This window comes from Bacillus rossius, chromosome 13, assembly GCF_032445375.1.
Source record: "Bacillus rossius redtenbacheri isolate Brsri chromosome 13, Brsri_v3, whole genome shotgun sequence".
In the NCBI taxonomy this organism is placed as follows: domain Eukaryota; kingdom Metazoa; phylum Arthropoda; class Insecta; order Phasmatodea; family Bacillidae; genus Bacillus; species Bacillus rossius.
In genome coordinates, this window is record NC_086340.1 from 4360664 (window position 1) to 4371342 (window position 10679).

The following is a 10679-nucleotide window of genomic DNA, read 5'->3' on the forward strand; positions in this document are numbered from 1 at the left end:
TTACCGAGTTTGGTTAAACTAACAAAATATTTTGTTCCGCCAAGTAAATATCTGTTTCGCCATGTATAAACAAATATTTGTTTGATTCAAATAAACCTTTTTCTCTGTGTAGTCCTTTCATTGCAGGAATACTTGGTATTTATAAAATACTAGCTGATGCCCTGGAATGCATTGAAATGCTTCATTTTTTTTTTTTTTGTAATTTGTTTAAGTACATAGGTATACAACTAAGTGAATATCAGTTGAAAATATTTGCCGCAGAAAAAAAAAATCAAGAGTATAAATTTCAGGAATGGAAAAATCGCATTAAGGGGAGGCGATAGGAATAACGGATATTTTTTTTCTAATTAAACTTCGTTAGAGCATTGTATAGACTATATTTAAAGAGAAAGGAGTTCCTAACAGTTAAAAGTGACTGACGTTAAGTCATGATGTTGGAAATGTCTTTAACTGTAATGGCACTGTCCTCCGGTTTGGTAGCTACATCTCTAAATGTATACAATCGCTGCCTTAACGAAGGTAAATTTTTTAATATTAAGGGACAAAGAATTTTCATGACATGAAAACGGTTGAAAGTAGTACGGCGTATTAAGGCTCCTATCTCTTCCCCATTTATGGGGATTAGGCCCCGCCATCTCGGATTTTTCCATCTTTTTCTATAATTATATTTTTATCCAATTTTTTTTGGCATATCAAGGCATCAATCATATATTCCAGACCTTCTATTCTATACCTTGTTGCAACCACATGTTTACTCTCACGTTCTCGTCTGTAAACGCCACGAGGTAATATCTTATTATTAGAGACCTGTAAAATTCGCGGATTCATTTCGCGATAGGATAGAAACCAAATACTTTTGACATTATTTTGCTTCAGTGATTGGGCCACAGTTTATCTGAAGGACTCTGGGCCAATGAAAAATCTTTAACAGAAGAATTAGCGAATCACGATCATTCCAGTCAACAGGTGTTACGAGTCGGTAACCAATCAGCAGATGCAATTTGCACGAGTGCGTAGAGGATCATGGAGTCTATCCTTTAGGGATTTGAAATCGCGAATTTTACAGGTCTCTACTTTTTATTTCACGCGGGCGACTTCAACTATCACGATGATCACAGCAGTTCACAAGTCTTGAATTAACCAAAGCTAAGTTCTATGACACGCCAATTCAAAAAATCCATCACGGAAGCTTTATTCCAAGCAGTATCAAAATATTATAATTGCAAGACAGGGAGGTACAATCCCCATGTAGAGAGACCAAACTATTTCAGGTTGTACTATAGCAACAACCCTTTAAAACATACATGCGCGTTTGTTGTAGGACATTAGATCATTATAGACCCAATAATTTAGCAGTATGACTAAAAAGCTAGACTCCACGAACATGATCATACCCGAGAGATTGAGAAATGTTCATTATTGGCTGCCGTTTAAAAAAGACTGGGAAATTACGTGGATTCAATGAAGAGGCTGCATTTGAGTGAGTGAAGCCTTCTTTTGTGGCTAGTTTACATTTGGCCACGTGAGACGACCTTTTGTCCAGTTGGCGTAAATCGTGCGAAACTGCAAGTGCACTGGGGCTGAGGGAGCGAAGGGCTTTACGCGATGTTGCAGAATCGATTCGCAAAGTTTTTTTTTCTGTCCACCTGTCACGAGGTACAGGCACGCACATCAAGAAAAAAACTCTGAACGCCAATTAGACTGCAACATGGTATGCCCAAAACCAGCGGTTTCCTCGGTCGTCTGCGAGAGAAGCCATTGCCTTATTTGGCCTTGCCACACAGGGCGCGTTTGCTTCCGCACTGACTTACTGTGATTGGAGTTTCTAAAGTCTGTCCCACGATTAGATTGCAGTACAGAGTAGGTGGCGACCACTGTTTCCATATTTCAACCAACATTGCATCTTTTAATTACGTCTCCTTAGGAATAAAATAATAAATACTATCAGATGATGCTCTTGATGTAATACAACAGAAGAATGTATTCCCGAAATTCTCATTCTAAATTTTATCTAACAAAAATTTGTTCCAGAATAATTTTGATTACATTACAATGTAGAGTCTAAAACGTCTTTGTTCTTTGGTGTATATCTGGCAACAGAGCACACCGCTAATGACTAATGGCAGGAATCGTGCATTGGAAAGAGAGAGTAAATGCCCATTTAAATGCACACTACAATCTAAAAATTAGACGAGCTATAACAGTAGCTATTTTCCTGAAAGAAACTCACCCATTCAAGAAACACAGACGATGCTACAAAGTTTTGATTCTCAGCTAGTCTCGAAATATTTTCGCAAAAAATGTATGCCCTGTCACTAAACACAATGGAATTTGCACGACCGATGGCCTATTAGACTGCAACAAGGTATACCCGCACCAGAGGTTTCTTCCTTGTGATTGGCGGCCGTCTGCGAGAAAAGCCATTGCCTTGTTTGAGCGGGCCAATCAGGACGCGTTTGCTTCCGTAGTACATTACTGTGATTGGTGGGGCAACAGTAGACATGTGCCTGAAAACTCACCTAATCGCGGAACACAGACGATGCTACAGTGATTTAAGTCCGACCCTTCCCTAGTCGAGAGTTTATCATTCGCCAAGAGTCCTCCACATCAACGACGAGCCAATAGCAGACGCACCACATTGGTGTATTTACTTTTATCCTGTCGCGAAAAGAATTTGATATTTTTTTCGGTTGCTAATAATATAGAAAGTATTTCAGATGGAACGCTGATCGTCCGAAATATGTTTTACGACCACCGTGAAACTAGTCGCTGTAGCAAAAATATTTCAATGAAATAACTGGGAGTAAAACATTTATTTTCCACATATTTTTGTGACGTTATACTAAGCCCCAATCATTTCAATGAAATAATTTTCTACGACGAATTTCTCGATGGTTGCTGAACTTAATTAAATTTCAAATAATCTAGACGCTTAGCGTTTTATCTTCAATACTTTCTCTGCTGTTTTACAATAAAAATTATGCTCAGCTCCAACTTTGGGAAGCACTTTAGACCATAGGTTAAACGTATGGGTTTAAACTTATGTTGTTATGAACCCGAAACCGAAGCTTGTCGATCGAATTCAGTGTCACTGTTTGAAAGAGGAGGGGGGGGGGGGGTTTGTAAGGAATTCTCGGCTGAGGGGTTGTATGGGTGGCTGACGCGGGGTCGTTACCACAACGTCGAAATACCATAACGCCGAATGTCAATATTGACCACAACGCCCGACAGCTAGAAAACTGCTGTTTAGGTACCACAACGCCGAAATAACAACTGAATGAATTTGTGTGTATTTCTTAAATGTACCTTAACGCCGAAATACCACAATAAAACCTAACCTAGCGTAATATAACCTAACCTAGCCTAACCTAGCCTAACCTAAACTAGTGTAACCTAACCTAGTCTAACCTAACCTAGTCTAACCTAACCTAAACTTTGTGGCAGTCCTGCAATGACATTTTTCGGCGTTGTGCTAATTCGGCTTTGTGGTACACAGCAGTTTTCTAGCTGTCGGCGTTGTGGTCAATTTGGCATTTCGGCGTTGTGGCATTTCGGCGTTGTGGTGCGTCCCCGCTGACCGCGTATGGGAACCAGTGCAGGCTGACTGTCAATGAAGCTGCGGAGCAGGAAGTGACCTGGGAGGGAGCAACGCTACCCTGTTTGCTCTCCGCCGCCAGTGTCAACAAGGGGTCAGCGACCTCGCTGGGCCCCGAGGTCCCCCCCTCCACACACCCCCTTTTCCCCCTCCTACCAGGCCCTTGTAGCTTACGGCCGAGTGAGAATGGCGCGGTTAGAATGCGCGTGTGGCTCTCTCTCGCGGTCGCAGACGTAAGTGGCGCGCGCGTGCGCACACCGCCACGTAGAGACTGGAAAAATTCGCGCTTTTCGACGACCTCCAGGATAGATTCCACAATCCCCTAACACACTCGGGCAAATGTCACCTGCTCATTGGCTACTGACTCGTGACACCTGTCAACTGGGACGCTTGCGATTCCTTATTTTTTTTTGGTTGAAGGTTTTCCTTTGGCTCAAAGTCCTTCCGATAAACTGTAAGCCAATCACAATGTACAGTAGTTTGGATTCGATCATATCGTGAAATGAATCCGCGAATTTTTCCGGTCTCTACCGCCACGTCAGTGATATATACACCGGAAAAATTCGCGAAGGGTTAGAAAACAAATGCGTTCTAACTTTTTTTGCTGCTTTTGTTGTAAAATTGAACTTTAAGGAACCCACCTGGTCAGGGGTGTATTTCTTTAAGTAAGGCGGGATGATAAGTGCGTCGCTGGCTGTGACTTCTAACGCAGTGTCGCCTCTAAGGGCAAGGCTAAGGGCTAGCGCGCAGTCTTCTCGTCGTGCAAAGGGCAACTATATCTGAGCGGTGGCCGTAACATTAAATGGCGGAGAAATGAAGACAAAGGTGTAATGCAGGTTCCTTGCGTGCTTTCAACTGAACCGGGTGTTACATGTCTAAAAAATTACTCCGAAAAAAAAATGTCATTTTCTCTCTTCTAAGTATACAGTTCAAAAACGAAATACGGAAACAGAACTCAAAGGTTATTTCTCGCTAATGTTAGTTTAACAATACTCACTTCATGATGGCGAATTTTTATACGAATCCTCCCTTCTAGCGAGTGCCGTTCAAGCTAATAAACAAACTTCCAGCTACGGTTATTTTGCTAACGAATTGCTGAACATGGTGGCTTCGACTGCAGAACTAGAGACCCGGAAATTGTCCGGGTTAAATTGGTCGCGGGGGAGACTGCAAACATGAAAAGTTCTACTTTGATTTGATGATTGGATCGAAGTTGTTTTCCGACACCCGTGGGCCAGTCAACAAACCAACCAGATGTATAGTGGCCGAATTACGTAGATCACCCACGAAGAAGGGCAGTTTTTTGCAGTACGATATCATCCGATAGTAAAGCATATGTCGGAGTGTGAATTTCAGCTTGACACGTGATGAATCAGCGAAATTTCGGTTCCTTTATTTCGAACAGACACCTACTCTATTGATTAGTACCTCCATGCCTCGGGCATAACAGCAATCATATCGCGGGTTGTGCTTGATCGAAGTTCACTTCAACTGCTTCATAGACTACATAACGTCCGGAAATAATTTCAGATACATTTCGTGGCAGGCTTAAACAAAAAAAAATCTTTTTTGAAATGTGAGTGAGTCTTTTAGTATAAGCCAGTGGTATGTAACATCTAACCTCGGAAACGAACAGATTAATGTGTTCTCATATTACAAATACACTTATAATAAGTAGAGACCGGAAAAAATCGCGAATTCATTTCGCGATAGGCTAAAATACAAACCGTTATACCTCAGTGCTGTCTCTGCTATTGGTTCACAACTCACCTGGATGACTTTGGGTCAATGAGAAACACCCTACCAAAGCTTTATCGAATCACTGGTTGTTACGCTGGAATGTCTCACAAGACATCAGCCAATGAGTGGGTGGCATTTGACCGAGTGTATGCAAAGCTATGGAGTTCATCCTACAGATCTTTGAACTCGCGAATTTTTTTCCGGTCCCTAATAATAAGAAAAGCGGACACGAAATGTTACGCATAATTATTTAAAATAATGCAGAGCGTGATTAATGTATGCCAATTGTGTTTCCAACTACTTCTTAGCTCTCTTTATACGGAATTATTTTAGGAGCAATTTCGTGCATACGACGGCAGCCGCATGAAACGGAAATGTGTAAGCACGGTGCTGCCATGACGGATGGCGCGCTAACCAAAATTCACAAAGCCAAAGGGAAACTTTTATAGTATTAACTGTTATAATGCATTTTCACAAGATGAGCAGTATCTTTGATAAAATTCCTTGTCTAAAATCATGTCCAAAGATGGGGTATAGTATTTTTTTTTTTTTTCACTTTCATCGGAGCCGTTTCATTAAATGGTTTTAAATTTCGGTCTACTAATATCATGATTCAATAGTCGCTGTAGCTGCTCCGGCAACGAATTCTGGCGGTGGGTGCGTAAACAACGTGTGATTTGGGTCAATAAATATAGTTTAAAACACAATTTGCGTATACATATTCATCACACTTGGCATTATTTTTAAAGAGTTCTACGTTAAATTTCGTGTCCGGGTTTCGTGAAATAAGTGTATTTGCGACATGAGAACACACGAACTTGCTCGTTAGAGCAAGAGGTTAGATGTTACACATCTCTGGCGAGTGCTGAAAGCCTCGCTCACGTGATTTTTAATTTGTGTTACAGTCATCGGGTTCTAGTCCTCCAGGGCGTGTTTTGCAACCCAGCATGATCAATAACGAGGGCCGTTCAATTTAACAAATATTTGCTGTACACGCTGGTGCACAAACCAGCACGGATGAGCGTGATCACCAGCTGCGCAGTGCACAATTAGCATCTCCGTGTGTTAGAATTACAATGCTGTGTGTTATAATTAGGGACCGGAAAAATTCGCGGGTTCAATGACCTGCAGGATGAACTCCATAGTTCTACGTACACTCGGTCATTGGCTGCTGTCTTGTGAGACGTTCTAGCGTAACAGCCTGTGATTCGTATAAAGCTTTGGTTGGGTGTTTCTCATCGGCCCAGAGTCATCCAGGTGAGTTGTGAGCCAATAGCAGAGGCAGCACTGAGGTATAACGATTAGTATTTTAGCTTATCACGAAATGAATTCGCGAATTTTTCCGGTCTCTAGTTATAATACTGTTGAGGATTGAAGTAAATTCGCGGGATTTCAACAAAGAGAAGCACTCACGTGAACGAACCAGGAAACTCTTTTAAATTTTTAGAAACTAACTTTGGTTTCAATTTTTTTTCCCTCCTGCGATCCAGTACCATCAATTTAATCACGCATACGAAAGGAAGAAGGGGTTTCGCAGAATTTCATTTCGGGGAAGGGGTTTTACAACCGCTCGACTGGCTTTTTTTCTTACCTTTCGTTGGTGGGTAATGATACATTTTATAGTTTGTTTTTATAACTTCCCTCTGCACACGCCATTGACATTTGGCCAAGAAAATCCACATATAAAAATGCTCCCAATCACGGAATCAACACTGGAATAAATCCGCACTGTTAGCTAACGAGGCTGTTTTGAAGGAGATCGGTTAAAATTTGATGTAAGCTTGTTGCTTTAATCGTGATAAAAATTATTCGCCGTATTTTTTTTGAACGCACCTTGCATGTATTATTCATTTATTTATTGCCTTATTATAAGTGGCGAAGTTATGGCGTACCTCCTTATCTTACACTTAACCACATACATCTTTACTACCTAGGTACATGCAAAATAAACCTGGTAAATACTATATAGCCAAGACATGCCAAAAAAAATTGTCACAAATACATTAAAATAAAAACTGAATTAACATATCAGTACAATTATGAAAAAAAAAAATAGCATATAAGTAGGGGCAGGCATTTTTCGCGAAAAAATTTAAGCGCCTTTTATACGGCAACATGATATATCCGCATCAGCGGTTTCTTCCTTGTGGTTGGCGGCCGTCTGCGAGAGAAATCGTTGCTTTATTTGACCGAGCCAATTCAGGACGCGTTCGCTTCGGTATTGAATTACTATGATTGGTTGTACTGGCAGTAGACATGTACCTGTACACGAAATACAGACAATGCTATAGTGCAGTGGTTCCCAACCTTTTTCTGCTTTCCTTATAGGAATACCTCCACGGTCTATCGGTACATGGTTGAGTAAAAAACCTTATTTGTATCGTATCCCTTCCTTATGTATTCATAATTTACCATAAAATATGTATATATACATCTATATCCTTTTTTTAAGATACCGATTGATTATTGATAAACAATTTGTGTTCTGATTTGAAAATGGTTGACAAAATATAAGCACTTTGTAGCAAAACAGTTATTTATTTAACAATAGAGATGTGTTTCAACACAATTCGATTTGTTTCGATTTTTCTTATCTTTTCTGATGGTTTCTGATAGTTTTAGGATCGAGAAGCGACCCACCGTTTGGGAACCGTGGCTATAGTATTTTAACTCTCAGCTAGTGCCTGAATCGTTTCGCGAAAAGTATTACTAGGGACACCTGTATTTCGCGAATACATTTCGTGTCAAGGTATGTCACAAAACACTGTAGTTTTTTTCTCAGAGTAATGGCGAATCGTGTGCGTGCAGCAGTACGGTATCCACATTCCCATTGGCCAACGTCAAGTGCGGGGAAACACCTCTCGCCGACCACAGCCAATAACTACAAGAAAAACACTACGGTGTTTTGCGATGTACCTTGACACGAAATGCATTCGCGAGATACAGGTGTCCCTAAGTATTGCATGCCCCTACTACGTGTAAGATACGCGTGAGCTACCTAAAAGGCACGCAGGGGCAGATCGCTGCGAGCCAATGTCGTGAGGCCAGGCTCGGAGCTGGAGGGACGCGAGCGCCGCTCCACCTGCCTTCAGGGGGTTCGGTGAGGGGGGGAGGGGCGCCCGGGGGCCCCCAGAGGGGGGCTGGCGAGACGAGCAGCGCCGACGGGCGTCTGCAAGCTCCCGCCAGCAACAACATTCATCCCAACAATAAACCGCTTTAAAGTTTGTGGCCACCAGCCCACTTTAAAAAAATTTATTTTGGCTTTTCTGATTTCTTTTTTTCTCAATTATTTCAATTTTGGTATTCTATATTTTTAATTGTATTTACCCAGAGTGTGTCGGGGACGCAACCCCCCTTCCATGTTGGACGGAAGGCGGGTTACAAGTTTATGACAACCACTAGACAAAAACGAGATGTTTTTGGACACACACCGTTGCAGTTTTGCACTGTTCACGGAAAAAAAAATTCCCAGAAAAAAAAATTGAAACATACACCCACAGAGAACAGGCCTAAATCAAGCTGATATCGAACAAGATGGGCCTGACGATGAAAACTAAACACGACAGCGATTGCTTTGTCATGGGAAACCTTCTGTGTTCGTCGGCGCTATTTGTCGCTGTGTTGTCCATATCGTTGTTCTCGTTTGTTTGATGTCTCGTACAGGCTTGTTATCTGCATTTACTGTTCTTGTTGAAATTGTCTCGTTGTTAGCCCACTTTGTTCATCTCTATCCTGTTATTTTTTTTCACGACTACATTCCTTTTACGAAATTATTGTGCTATCGTCGTCGTACCTGTTTAGTTTCATTGTTGGGTCAATCGGTCCGGCATCAGCTGATTTATGCTTGTTCTTTGCGGGTTTGTGTCTTCATTGTTATTTCTTATTTTGCATTTTTGAATTTTTCCATGACAAACAGTGCAAAACTGTAATGGCGTATAGCAAAAAAAATTGCATTATATAAAAATTACCCATTGCATGAATCATTTGAAGTAAGATCTATTAGACTATAGAAAATGGGAAAATAAATAACACACATTTATACAGCAATGAGTTAATCCATCCAGTAAATAATTTTAAAAAATTTAAAAAGTCTAATACAGCTTTATAAATCTAAATAAATTAATATTTATAGTATTTTAAGTATATCTAATACTAACATTTGGTAACGCAAGTATTTTATTTTAGGATTCTTGAATCTCATATTTTTATAAAACTCTTAATAAGATTAACTGAATTCAATCAAAATGGATTATACCACAATTATTGTGCCAGATATGCGCAAGGCTTATCATACAAAACAAAATTTCTAACGTGTTATTAAGTTTATATGATTCCTAAATAAATAAATAAATAACATCCTTAATTCCGTGCATGGGCGTACAAACCTGTAATAATTAAGGAAAATCCATGATACTTGACAGCATTGACTATGCCACCGTATTTGTTTTGGTGATTGGATAACTACTGTTTGGACAACCTCCTTTACGACTGTTGACCAAACAGCTACCAACTAGCAGTAGATAGACGTATAGATCGAGCAGAGGCGGGGAAGTTCTGGAGCAAGAAATCAGCCAATAGGAAAGCAAATGTGTGTGAAGAGTACTCGGAACTGAGGGTTTTAACCTGATATCAAATGAATCCGTACAACTTCCGTGTCTGTACTTATACCGGAAACCCCCATGTGGGTAGCCGCCATGCGTGTTACCTGTGAAACTGCATGCATACAGGTGAAACAATGTGTACAAGTATACGAGTAAGTGTGCACGTATGTAAGCGTGCAAGTATATACGGCGGGAAGGTAAAATGAAGCAGCAGCCAATGGACAATAGTCACCAAATTAGTGTAAGCTACACTGTAATTTGTAATGCAGAAATGTTCAAGTAATCTTACTGAAATTTGTAAATTTATATGAACACAACTTTATCACTACAAAAAAAGGGTTTGCAGTAATACCGGATTCCTATTCTTACCCGGGCATTTATGCTTTGTGTCGTCCCAATACCTCCAATAGTTAGTTATTAGCTGAGAATTTAAAACACTGTAGCACCGTCTCATGTTTCGGGATTAGTCGAGTTACATGTCTACCATCAGCACAATAATCACAATAATTCATCATCGCCTGCCCCTAACAATCTGTAGTGAGATTTTTGTTACAATGCAAGAAAATCGTGTCCCGAAACTTTCGTGCAGTGCAGGGAAATATCGCGTGTAAACAAAGCGAGCGTGGTTCGTTGAACTTCACGCACCAAACACGCTTTCATAAAGAAATGTATGACTGGGGAACAACATTTCTCTCCCACGACTGGCAATACTTCCGGCAGCAATTACAGGCAGCGCACACTTT